The following is a 14,113-nucleotide window of genomic DNA, read 5'->3' on the forward strand; positions in this document are numbered from 1 at the left end:
GAGGGAAGTCCCCGAGCACGGTACTAACCATATCTTCCCTTTCTTCCACGGGTCGATGGTCTTCCTGTTCCTCCTCAGGGTTCCTCAGTTGTTCGGGGCACTTCTTCAGGTGGTCCCGGGATACAATGGCTGTGGTTTCCCCTCCGTCTTTACTGATGGTACAGACCTTCGGGTTCTCGTGGCTTGAGGGCAGTACGGTGTACGGGTCCTTCTCCCACTGGTCGTCCAACTTGTGGAGCCGTCTCTTCCTCTTCAAGACCTGCTCTCCGGGTACCAGGGGAACAGCGGGAGCATACTGGTTGTAAGTCTTCTCTTGTCTTTCCCTAGCCTGACAGAGACTTCGCTCCACGCTCTCCTGTACTTTCCGGTACTGCTGCTGCCTCTCTGTGTCCCAGTCTGTTTCTGGTGAAGTGTCCTCGGGCGTCAGGACTCCCATTTCCAGGTCAACAGGTAACTTACCAGGTCTTGCCCTCATTAGGTAAGCCGGGGTACAGTTGGTGGAACCTACCGGGATGTGGTTGTATAGGTCCACCAGATCGGGCAACTTCTCAGGCCACAGACTGCGTTCTTCCAGGGGCAACGTTTTTAGAAGATCCATTACCACCTGGTTCATTTTCTCACAAAGTCCATTAGTTTGCGGATGGTAGGGTGTCGTCCTTATCTTCCGGCAGCCATACAGATTGCAGAATTCCTGGAAGACCTCCGCTTCAAAGGCAGGTCCCTGGTCCGTCAGCACTTGGTCCGGGTACCCGTGTGGACGGCAAAAGTGCTGCTGGAAGGCTCTAGCTGCTGTTCGAGCCGTTAAGTCCTTGACGGGGACGACAACCAGAAACCGGGAGTAATGATCCACGATGGTTAACGCGTAGACGTAGCCACTTCTGCTGGGGGTCAGTTTTACATGATCCAAGGCTACCAGTTCCAACGGTTGCCGGGTGACGATGGACTGCAGGGGAGTCTTCTGGCTGGCCCGGTCCTTCCTTCTCAGATTGCACGGGCCACAGTCTCTGCACCACTTCTCGATGGTTCCCCTCATGCTTACCCAGTGGAACCGCTCGCGCAGCAGGAACTCCAGCTTTTTCCACCCGAAGTGTCCAGCTCCGTCGTGGTATGCCTCCATCACCATGGCTGCGTCTCTTCGTGGCACCACTACTTGCCAGAGTAGTTCATGCGTCCTGGAGTTAACCATTCTGCGGCACAACTTCCCCTTGTAAAGGAACAGTCGACTCTTCTCTGCCCATAGTTGTTTGGCTTCCTCTGGAGCGTCTGATTCCAGGCTAGCCTCCGGGCGAGTCAGCATCTCCTTCACCAGTCGGACGGCAGGGTCGCTGTCTTGCGTTTCCGCCCAGTTGTAGTGAGGTAAGGGGTTCAACGTAGCAGCCTGCTTACTCCTTACCCGGTGGGAATACTGGATAGTCCCATGACGGTGGAACGCAGGGAGTTCAACTTCTTCCAGTCCCTCCGGATCTTCTCCTCCGTCCGGCAGGTTGGGCATCCTGGACAGGGCGTCCGCGTTGGTATTGGAGCGCCCTGCCCGGTATTTAATTGTGAACTCGTAGTTGGACAGACGGGCCATCCACCTCTGCTCCAGGGCACCGAGCCTTGCCGTGTCCAGGTGTGTCAGCGGGTTGTTATCCGTGTATACGGTGAACCGGGAAGAAGCGAGGTAATGCTTAAAGCGCTCGGTGACTGCCCATACCACGGCCAGGAACTCTAGCTTAAATGAGCTATAATTCTCGGGATTCCTTTCGGTGGGTCGCAGTTTTCGGCTGGCATAGGCGATTACTCGCTCTTTCCCCTGCTGAATCTGGGACAGTACGGCTCCTAGCCCGACGTTACTGGCGTCGGTGTAGAGGATGAAGGGCTGGCTATAGTCCGGATACGCCAAGATTTCATCCCCCGTGAGGGCCATCTTCAGCTGGCGGAAGGACTCTTCCTCTAGCTCTTCCCATTTGAAGGGCGGCTTCTGGTTCTTGGCCTTCCGGGACTGGCCTATCAGGAGGTCCTGCATAGGCGCCGACTTTTTGGTGAAACCGGGAATAAACCTTCGGTAGTAGCCTACCAACCCTAGGAACTGCCGCACTTCTTTTACGCTGGAAGGGCTTGGCCATCCTTTGATTGCGGTGATCTTATCGGGGTCGGGAGCCACTCCGTCAGCGCTCACCACGTGTCCCAGGTATTGCACCTTTGGTTTCAGGAGGTGACACTTGGAGGGTTTCACCTTTAGGCCGTAACTCGCCAGAGCTTCGAACACCTCCGCCAGGTGTTTCAGGTGGTCCTCATAAGTTTTGGAGTATACGATGACATCGTCCAGGTACAACAGGACCGTCTCGAAGTTTCTGTGGCCCAGACAGCACTCCATTAATCGTTGGAAGGTTCCTGGGGCGTTGCAGAGTCCGAACGGCATGCAGGTGAACTCGCTAAGTCCCATCGGGGTGGTGAATGCGGTCTTCTCCCGGTCCGCCTCTGCTACAGGAACCTGCCAGTACCCGCTAGTGAGATCCAAGGTAGAGAAGAAGTTAGCAGATCTTAAAGCAGCCAATGACTCCTCTATCCTTGGTAAGGGGTACGCATCCTTGTGTGTGATACGGTTGATTTTCCGGTAATCTACACACATCCTCATGGTGTTGTCTTTCTTTTTGACTAAAACTAGTGGGGCTGCCCAGGGGCTACAGCTATCCCGGATTACCCCAGCCTCCTTCATGTCTCTAAGCATCCCCTTGGCGTGTTGGTAATGTGCAGGGGGTACGGGTCGATACCTCTCTTTTATGGGAGGATGATCTCCCGTGGGGATGCGGTGTTCTACCCCCTTGACTCGCCCGAAGTCTAACGGGTGTTTACTAAACACTCTCTCATACTCTTGAACCACCCGATAGACTCCTTGTTTCTGGTGTGAGGGAGTGGAGTCAGTACCCAGATGTAGTTGCTGACACCAGTCCTCCATGTCTTTCTTAGAGCCGTTACCTTCCTCTGGGTGAGATGGAGGCAAGGGTTCCACAGATTGTATAGAATTTTGATTAGTGGTATATAATTTGGCTAGCGTGGCATACCGGGGCAGGTACACTTCCCTCTCCCCGATATTTATTATGCGAACGGGCACCCTCCCATGGCGTACATTGACCACCCCCCGTGCTGTCAAAATGGTGGGCCTACTGTCTGAGTTAACTGGTTCTACCATTGCCTGGTAATCTCTACCTCTCAGACCAATAGCTGCCCGGCACCAAATCATCATTTCACTTTTTGGGGGCATGGCAATAGGAAAAGGGTCACACATTCTTACGCTACCAATCTCACCGCCGGAGAGTTCCACTTGTTGCCGTTGCATCAGTGCCCGGATCTCTTTCTGGAGCACCCGCTGCTCGCCGGAGCTGGCATTCTTGACAACCTGCTGTAAAAGGAAAATCACCTCTGCAAGACAATTTTCAATTACATTAGTTCCTAGAGTTATTTTTGGGTGACTCTCATGTTTGTCAATATCTACAATGATCAGTCCCTGTGCGGCCAGTTCGACTCTACCAATTTTGATGGTCACCTCTTTAAATCCGATCTGTGGCACGGGCTGACCATTGCTGGCGATGATACTCAAGTCGTCGTCAGGGTAGCGGGTAATATCCGAGTCATTCCAGTACTGCTTGAAGAGCACGTACGGGATGGTGGTGACCTGTGACCCGGTGTCCAGTAGGGCACTCATGGGAATGCCATCCAGTACCACAGGCAAGACTGGACGTCCTCCCACATATCTGTCGCGCCAGTTCGATGGGCCTGGTGATCTTTTTCCTGGGGGTTGGCCCTCTACCCCAGGTTGTGCCCGTTTAAAGAACAGTACCTTTCCATATGTCCGGGTTGATTGCAGCGGCGGCAGATGGGTCGTCCGTCCTCGCTGTATCGGTCACTGGGTCTTCCTCTGGCCGGTGGGGTCCTCCTTGGTCGACGCCACGGGATGTCCTCCGGTCCGGATGCCAGCTGGATCTTCCCTGGAGTGGAAACCTGTAAAGACTGCACAGTTCGGGTTAGCGCAGCAACGCTTTTAGCTAGCTCTTGGACCTGATGGTGTAGGTCTGGAGCCGGGTCATTGTCCAAAGCCTGCGCATCAGCTCCCACAGGCCCTGCTGACAAGGGCGCCGCCTCCTGGTAGTAAGTGGTAGTGGGGCGTCTGTGGGTCACAACGCCACCTGGTGCCGGTTCTCGGAGCACCCGGATGGCTCTGTCCTTGAACTGTGCAAATTCTAGATGAGGGTCCTGTAAGGCCATTGCCCGCAACTGGGTGCGGTGGGCATTGCAATATAAACCCTCTATAAATTGTTCGGTCAACAGCCTGTCCTCGTTTCCCACTCCATTAGGGTCGGTCTGCTTAATGGCCCTCAGGGCCTCTTGTAGGTTTAGTGCATAGTCCCTTATACTCTCATGCGCTCGCTGCTTGCACCCGTAGAATCTAAGTTTAATCTCGGCTGAGGTGCGGGTATCAAAGGTGTCCTTCAGCCGGGTTAGTATCCCTGCGACAGTCTTCCTCCCAGGTGGCCAGGATTTTACTTCCCTTTTGGCTGCCCCAGTTAGTTGGGCCACCAAGATGCTCACTTTTTGCTCTTCTGTGAGGGGGTACACCTGGAAGAGGCTATCCAGCTTTTCTCTAAAGTCATGCAGGGTATGTGACTCCCCTGAGTACTGGGGTAGCCAAGCTGCTCCCGGGATATAGGGCATGGTGAAGGGCATAACTGCAACAGCGGTAGCGCTGGCGGGGGTTGAGGCAGTGGAGCTCTCCTCCGTATCCGACATCTTCCTCCCCCCTAGTGGACCGTGGCCTACCTTGCGATGATCCTGTTCCGTAGGCCGCGGCTCCGCAGTGGATCGTCAGGGTTGAGGACCTTCCGTCGCGCTCCTGTGACGTCGGCGTCTGCTGGGCTCCTTCCAGGACCTTACGCAACGTCCGGACGTGAGGCGGGGCTTCAGTTCTCGCGCGCTTTCGGAGTCCACGCCCCTCTTCTTCCCGCGCGGCGTCCTCAAGATGGCGTCCAATGGCGGGAAAACTCCACGGATGGCGGGAAGAAGGCTGAAGATGGCGCCGGATGGCGGGAAACTTCACCGATGGCGGGAAGAAGGCTGAAGATGGCGCCGGATGGCGGGAATCTTCACCGATGGCGGGAATCTTCACCACTGGTAAGTTTGAACAGTCTTTGCTTTTCAGGCACGCAGTACCCGGTGGTTGCGGGCACGTGATCCTGCCGACTACGCCAAAGTTGACGCGCCCCTGGGCCTGTGTCGCGCTGCGTTGCGCACGCGGGAGCTTACCCGGAGCCGGATCTGTTTAGGGTTGTAGTCTCGTGGCGGTGACCTGGTCCGTGCCCAGGGAGTCAAACTGGACGGCAGTCTGTTAGCGGTAGAAAATGGTTGATGACTACGCCACCCGTTGAATGCAGCCAGGGGGCTGCTGCTGCAGGGCAGACCGCTGAGACCGGTGGAAGGATGGTGCAGCGTGATAGTATAACCCCCAACGGGAGGGGTATGGCCTCAGGGCAACCGACGTGGATGATGGGGGTAGCAGGAACCACTCAGAGACGGTATGGTAGCGTTCAGGGTCTTTACTGGTAACAACGATAGACCCTCCCGGAGTACTTGCTAGCGAACGGGGCCTGGTCAGTCCTTGAGCAGATGGGATCTCCCCTGGCCAGGCGTAGTTGTAGGCCTCCCAAGCTGACTGTACTCTTCTGGCTACCTTGCTAGAAGCTGATGTAAGTAGCCCTCGTCCCTGAGTGTACCGTGTGGTGCTCACCCGTATGGCCGGTGACTCGGGGCCTTCTAATGGCTTCCGCTCCACGATGGCGGTGCTGGTCCCACGCGTGTGACCGGGCCTTCGGGCTTCTGGGCCAGGGGACCTGAAATCCCCTGCCTGACGGATTCTGCTGCTGGGTAGAAGTTAGTCCCCACAGCCTCGGACTCCGGGTCCGGTAAAGAATCTTCTTAGTCAGGGCGAGCTCTTTAGCTGCCAGCCCCTGACTCCTTGTGACTCTGCTGCTTCCTATGCTGCTCTTGTCTCTACTCTTCCTGGACTCACCAACCCTGCCTCAGCCCCGGGTTTATACAGGGGAAGTTCTTCCCCTCCCAAGGCTGGGCAGGAGGTGTGGCATGCACAGGATCCCTGACCAAAGGACCTCCCACCTGCTCTCAGACGTAATATCTCTATCACTGTGACAACCAGACCCCTGGGGTGTCACATAGCAAGATTTGATTTCTCTGTAAAACATTTTCCGCATTCTGGACATGAAAAAGGCTTCTCTCCTGTGTGAGTCTTCTGATGTCTGATAAAGGTTGATATCTGTGGAAAACATTTCCCACATTCTGAACACGAAAATGGCTTCTCCCCTGTGTTAGTTCTCTGGCGTCTAACAAGATTTGATTTCTGGTTAAAACATTTCCCACACTTGGAACATGAAAATATATTCTCTGCTGTGTGAATGTTTTTGATGTTTTCAAGGGGAAAACTATTTCCATATTCTGATTGTGAAAATGACTTATTTGCTTTAGGAGCAGTTCGTTTTTTAATGCTTATTTTGTGACTTTGCTTTTCTTTAGTATTCAGTAATGAATCATAAGACAGGACCTGTTTCAAAGGATCAGATGACAGATCTTTGCAGTGAAGGGATGATGGTATATCCGTGGTAATGGCATTCACTTCAATTATATCCTCTGGGATCTCAAGACTATCTGATTTAAAAATTGAAGATGTCAGCTGTCCCTCTGATCTTCTGGTACAGTCATCTGCCAAGAAAAAACAATTATTATTTTTGAATAAAATATCCTTGAATTTAATATTTTTGAACATTTCTACTTAAACTGTCAGTAAAAATGGCAAGTTACGTTAAAATACTGAATTGTTAATTCCAGCGGACCTGGCGCTGTCATGGCTGCCTGACAACCACACGGTAGACCCGGATGGAGTGTGTTCAGACCAGAACAGCGAAGTCATAAGCTCTTAGACCCATAGCTGTAGTATGGCAGGAGTACAGAAGCCAACCAGTAGTGTCCTGGAGCAATTCATCTTACTAGCCAAAGGCACTAAAGGCTCAGCTCTTCCAGCCCTTATCAACCAAGTATTAGACACCCCAGGAGTCTATGTATTCGGAGAACTTCTAAATTTACCCACAGTACAAGAGCTTGCAGACCGTTCACATTCTGGCTACTTACAGCTCCTAAATTTGTTTGCCTATGGGACATATCCAGATTATGTTGCATTAAAAGATAATTTGCCAGAACTTTCGGCTGTACAGAAAAACAAGCTGAAACACTTGACAATTGTGAGCCTTGTGTCCAGGATGAAGTGCATTCCATACTCTGTGCTGCTGAAAGATTTAGACATGAGGAACCTCCGAGAGTTGGAGGATTTAATCATAGAAGCAGTTTACACAGACATCATTCAGGGCAAACTGGATCAACGCAATCATGTGCTAGAAGTTGATTTCTGCATTGGACGGGACATTCCCAAGAAGGACATAAGTAGCATTGTGAAAACCCTTCAAGAGTGGTGTGATGGTTGTGAAGCCATTTTAATGGGGATTGAACAGCAAGTGGTGAAGGCAAACCAATACAAGGAGAACCACATCTGTACACAGCAGCAAATAGAAACAGAAGTGACAAATATTAAAAAAAACTCCGAAAGCCACAGCTTCCTCAACTGCTCAGGACACGGACCAGCTCCTTGCAGAGCGGGAAGGACCCCCTCTTGCTGAGCAGCGACAGCCCACTAAGAAGATGTCAAAGGTTACAGGTCTGGTCTCCAGCCGCCACTAATGAAGCTGAAAATATGGAAGAGGCTCCAGGGGGCATACAACTGCTCCTGGACTGTTTACAGACTTAACCACATGCCATCATTGTATCTGCCTCTTTCCATCCAAAACCCTTGGAGACCCTGCCTGCTAAGAGTGACAGTGAACCCATTAGCGTTAGCACTGCTGAGATCCAGCTTGGTTTGCAGATTGTTGTCCATGCAGATCAGGACATTTTGCCTATAAGTTTGTGGATCCATCTCCCTGCTGGAGAGGTCTGCTGTGGAAGTCACTGCGGTATACAGTAGCCTTCCCTGTCACGGAGAGGATTCTAGAAATGGCTGCTTATTGCTGTGTGGTTATAAAATCCCAGGTGACTTTGGTCCTGTCATCTCTTCTCTGGAGATTTGAAATGTGCAGTAGGGACAGATCTGTACAGAAAGTTTTCCTATTTCCTTAAATGCACCCTGTTATAGCATTATTTTTCCAGGAGACTGTATTTTCTTTCTTCTTGTAATGAGTCATTTTTGCCTGATCTTGACATGCCATGTATTTGAGGGCAGTTTTTGAAATGCAGAAAAATAATTTTTAATGGTCATCTGGCAGGAAGAGAAAGTCCACTTCATATGTGAGCTGCAATTTCCTGTATCCAACTATATCTGTATGGCTTGTGGAAAAGATTAAGATGTAAAACAGTAGAACATATGTATGTGGTGTTTCTTAAGGCAGATCACAGAAACTGCCAGAGAATGCAAAACATGATAAAACAGACACATAAGGTTGGGTTCCCATAATAGGCGCTTGGTGAGTTTTTGATGCTGCGTATTGTCAGAGCGTAAAAAACGTAGCGTCTTACAAGTCCAGCAGAGTGGATGGATTCATAGAAATCTCACACCCTCTGTGCTTTGTTTAGGCTGCATAAACTGACCTGCTGTACATGTTGGGTGTACATCGTTTTATGTGTGGATTATTTCCATAGACTTGCCATTGATGCAGAAAATATGCAGGTAAAAAACACACATGCTACGTAAATGCGTTAAAAACGCATCCGCACACAACTGTATCAATATTAAGTTTTGTCAAAGCTATATACCAGAAAGTATCAAAAACAAATCTGCTTTATTTATAACATGACATACCAAAAAGAGACAAAAAGCGCAGCGTCAAAAGCAAGAAAAAAAATGCACTCCAAAATACTGAATTATTCACAAGACAAAGAAGACAATGACAGTTCACAGTCTAATAGAAAACCTCATATGATGAACCAGTAGAGCGTGGTGTCCAACTGTTTGTTCATTCTTCCTCCCAAATATGGAATAAAATATGGAATGTAGGCAAAAATAATATCAATAAAAACTTCTACTCATCTCACAAAAAACAAGCCCCCACTCAGGTCCATCATCTGTCAATGGAAAAACAGAAGTTTCCACATTATTAGTGGCTCAAAGGCTCTTGAAAAGCAACATGGCTTCCATAAACCAATCCACCAATATCTGATCTCCCAAAGTCAGATCTCCCCCTCGCTTCTGAGCCTTGCAGTGCGCCCAAACCACATTTAGCCTCCATGTATTTGACATTACTATAGTGAGAAGAACACACTTAATTGATGGTGTGTGTCTCCTGGAGCACAATCTGGACACTATGTGTTGGGTAATAAAATTATATATTTGTAATTTTCACTCTCCAGCATCCACTGCGTGCTAATTTCCAGAAAAACACTGTGGAGTCAAAATAGTCACTACTCCTATAGATTAATTCACTGACTGGTTATAAATTCCAAAATGGAGTCACTTTATGGGGATTTCTACTGCTCTGGTTTTCTTTCATTTTGTCATATTAGGGCTTCTGTAAATGGTGCGTCCCATCTCCTTATTGGGATCTGCTCCTGCTACTTCTGTCACCAGGAGCCGCCTTATTCATCCTGCAGGCGGCGCTGGTAATGGAGGAGATATAGGGACCAGAAGCTCTGGGCGGCGTAGGCTCTGTCCAGCCACTAAGGTTAGGGTGCCTGGAACCAGTAGTTCCATCCAGTCTGGCAGTATGGGTGTGTGTGCTGTCCAGCTGGAGTAATCTGCTCTCTGCTTCAGCCAACTGGAAAGCACCACACCCTACTAAAGCTGGAAGCATATTGCGAGAAGCAGCCAGATACAGCCTTGTTCTCCTCTGGTTCAGTCCTCTGTGCTCAGCTCCCGGCTTGTGTATTTATTTGCTCCCCGGCCCGTTTACTGACTACTTGGTCTTCTGATTTTGTATTTTCTATGCCCTCTCTGTTCTGACTCGGCTACCTGACTATTCTTCTTGCCATGTCACACTACAGAAGAGCAGGTAACACCAAGGTCCAAGCTTGCGGGGTCTCTGTGTATGTCCAGGTCCATGTAGAGGGGTGAAAGTGTGACGAGCAAGGCAATCCCTGGGATTTGAAAACAGAGTAGATATCGCCAAGCCTGCTGATGGTGACCATCTTTTGAGCTGCCAGGTGACCATGAACAGTGACCCCAATACATTGTGTCTGCAAACTATTCCAGCAAGATATGCATCCAAATAGCTAAATGTCGCTCCTTCCCTTCTTAACCTGCCATGTGCCCAGACAGTAGTGTACAACCGTATATAGGGGATTGTCAGATTCAAGAGAAGTTGGAAAATAATTTGTAAGGTCCATTTGTTTCTTATTATCCTTTGTGAAAAATTCCAAAGTTATCACCACATAAAGTGACACATGTCAGATTTGAAAAAATGGGGCCTGATTAGGAACAAAAAACTGGCTGCAGAAAGGGGTTAAATCAGAGGATTTTGGGCAGTAACTACTGTAGTCAAAAACTGTGATTATAAACTCTAACACATCTACTGAAATGATCAAACTCAACAGTCTCCATCTGTAAAAAATGAGTAACTAGTGGTGAAACCTCTCTGGGGTAATTAGAGTATGGGGCTCGGTGGCTCTTGGCAATCTAAACTATCGTAAGGGACAATATTTTCTGTCAGATGAGTTTCAAGAAGAAATATTAGACGTTCAAAGAGAACTTTTTATAATACTTCAGAGATGAGGCGTCTTAAATTTAGCTTAGAGATATATCATGGCACAGGTGTAATGTTTTTTTGTGGAATTTATCGCAATCCTGTTTGAAGTTAGTCGGTTTTAAAAGAAATTGAAAAGTCAGAATAAAAGAAAACTCTTTTGTTATTGTACAGAAATTCACACTTGGCCCTCACTGCACATTTAATGTTGTCTTTAATAAAAGTGAAGGTTGGCCAGAAAGACTGGACCTGGTCTTGTAGGGACCATATGAGCACATTCAGCAGCACAGAAGGGAGAGAAGGTAGATTCATCCAATAAGATATCAGGGATCTAGGAAGCCAACAGCATCATTACCCTCCGCTTTCTCTTACAGGCCCATCATAATATTTTTCTTCAAGTGATTTTCTCACTTGTTAGAACATTCTACGTACGCTGTCATTTGGCTTTGTGGTTTAAAGACCTGGGCAGATAAGAGTCAGTGTCTTCTAATCCCAGTGGGTAGGTGGATCCTCCAGGTTAAGTTCTATAGAAAAGGGCTTTCAATGACCTAAGTCATTTGAACAGTTTTGGGAGAAGGAGAATGTCGTTTTCTATTGGCAAAATGGTGATCAAACGATACGGCCGGACTACATGATCGATAAATAAACCACAGCCGGTGATTGAGAAGAATCTGTGACTTCTCTGCATTCAGTGGATACTACTCACCTGGGTAGTCATATGTAGGAATCTCCTCTTTACACCACTCATCACCCCTCACATATGTCTCTGTAGTATTAATATGGGTCAGATCTTCACCCTGAAACAAATACTGTAAAAGTCACAGACAGATGGAGAAGTCACATCAATGATCAGCCCTAATCCTGCCATCTCCACCTTTCTCATTACACAAGTATAAAACATATAATACTGGTGGATAAAACAAGACTGAGCACGAGACCTTCACAGCCGTCTACACATCATAGGGAAGATCTCATGACACCTTATCTCCATCTACCTGATGATCCTGAGGAACATTGGGATCTTCTTGTTTACAGTCCTGTGGAAGAATAGGACGGGGACATCTCTCTGGTGTTGTCCTCTTACTGGATAGACCTGGAGGAAACACATACAGGGACTGAATTCATTCTTTACATACAGATAATTATAGGCCGTGTGTATTTAGTCCTGTCTCTTACGTGGAGATGTGAGGGGCTGGGGAACCTCCATGATGTCCTTGTACAGATCTTTGTGTCCTTCTAAATACTCCCACTCCTCCATGGAGAAATAGACAGCGACATCCTGACACCTTATAGGAACCTGACACATACAATGATACCGTTATTCCCCTGATCCCTTCATAGTGTTACTGTATAATGTCCCAGCATTCCCAGCAGTGTCACCTCTCCAGTCAGCAGCTCAATCATCTTGTAGGCGAGTTCTAGTATCTTCTGGTCATTGATGTCCTCATGTATCAAGGGGTGAGATGGAGGCCCTGTGAATGGGCTCAGGGGTCTTTCCCATCCCTCAGACACATGGGTCTGACAGCGCTCACTAGAGGTCTTCTTCACTACTGTGTAATCCTGGTTATGGAGAGACTCAGTAAAAAATATCACTACAAACATTTCCAGAGTCCTCACCTCTCCAGTTCTGTCCATCTGTTATTCCCATAGATAAGAATGATGTAATGTGACGTCATCAGAATCTCTCACCTCTCCAGTAAGCCGGAAGAGGATCTCTAGGGTGAGGTGTAATATCCTCTCCACCATCTTGTCTCTGTCCATATCCATCTTTGATTGGTAAATCAGGAAAATTATCTTCTATAGAAGATCTTCATTGAGAGGATCCGATATTGTAAAGATCTGAATGGGAAGATGAGCCGATGTAACATCATAAAAATCCTGTGTAATAATACAATTACTGGAGATAATAAGGGAAACATATGAGGAGATTTATTATTTTACAGTATTTAGTTTTTTCTTTACATCTAGTAATAAAATCTATATATTTTAAGCCACAGACAACAAGCAGTTTCTTCCTTGGAGTCTGCAGCTGAATACGTTTCTCATAGACTCATCTTCCATAACGTTAATTCTCGTCTCATTTACCGACACTGGAATCGGCATTAGTAATACTGCAGGAGATATTCATTACAAGTGACATGAGAAATAACTACTTTATGATGAGGACGACGACATCTTCATCTTCTACTACGGCTCTAGAAACATATTTGGCCGAAGTCCGTCACTGACTACATCACCACCGGCAGTCTATGTGAATGTGCCCCGTTTTCCCCGGACTGTAATTTTCTATTACATTGGATCTAATGTCTGATTCAGACATAGAAATTTGAGACATTTATAAAAGCTTGTTTGTAAGAACACCAAGACAAGAGATATTTAATGCCAAATTCTCCATGTACAATGTATTTTTCTCTCTGGATATGATGGGATTTTTTTTAAGCATTTTCGCATAGGTTTCCATATAATACATGAAAAACACTCCAAAAAAATAAAATTGGGGATAGAGGTAAAGTCGAAACATTATACAGTGTGTGGGTGGATGGCGGTACTAGGGGAATAGTATACTGTGTGTGGGGGCCAAGAAAGGGGCACTGTACTATGGGAGCAATACATGATTCCTTCACAAAAACACCCTAAATATAACATTTTTAAAACAACCCCACAATTTGTGAATCTTCAGGTAAATCACTTTCTAACCATTTGATTAGAGCTGATACTATTAAGCTTAAGTGTCTAAACAGACTTTCTTTCATATCCATAAAGGGGCACTTTTCTGTGTTTGTCATGCCAGAACTGTTGGAGGATTATTACAGGTGACAGTTTTCCCACCAATTAGAAGGGACACCTTTGGAAATGGGTGGTTTATTTTACCAGCTACAGTTCTGATGTGATTTACTCAGTAAAGATCCTTGTGGTAATGTGGACGTTGGACAAATGTAACGATCAATTACAATCACACTGAAGGAACATGGCTCCTCTATTCGGCTCCATGAGTCTAGGATGAAATCCACTGCAGCCCCTGCAAAAAAAGAATGAAGAAGAGCAGAAGTTTGGTGAGACCACCATGGCCAGACATTTCTTGGAGATGGTGCTAAAAGTTCTGATCTCCGATAGTCGGTGTTAGAAGAGACGACCGCAGCGGATTCACAATCACAACGCAGTAAACTTCTACAGAGACGTGTTCTGGATTTACTCCCTGGAATCACTTAATCCCAAAGGGTTAAATGACATCTGTAACTTCAATGTCTTTCTATGAAGCTTCTTCTCTGAACTTTATTCCTTTGTTTTCTGCCGTATTTATATTACTCTCCAGAATCAGAAATGTATTAAGTCCTATAGAAACT

The 14,113-nt window shown here is 47.6% G+C and overlaps 1 pseudogene; it reads left to right on the forward strand.

Annotated features, from left to right (window-relative positions):
- The first annotated feature begins 6,947 nt into the window (after window positions 1-6,947).
- LOC141212770 (COP9 signalosome complex subunit 7b pseudogene) lies at window positions 6,948-7,850 on the forward strand (annotated as a pseudogene).
- Window positions 7,851-14,113: the final 6,263 nt, after the last annotated feature.

This window comes from Phyllobates terribilis, unplaced genomic scaffold, assembly GCF_046119375.1.
Source record: "Phyllobates terribilis strain yellow unplaced genomic scaffold, ASM4611937v1 Scaffold_186__1_contigs__length_3700242, whole genome shotgun sequence".
Lineage (NCBI taxonomy): Eukaryota > Metazoa > Chordata > Amphibia > Anura > Dendrobatidae > Phyllobates > Phyllobates terribilis.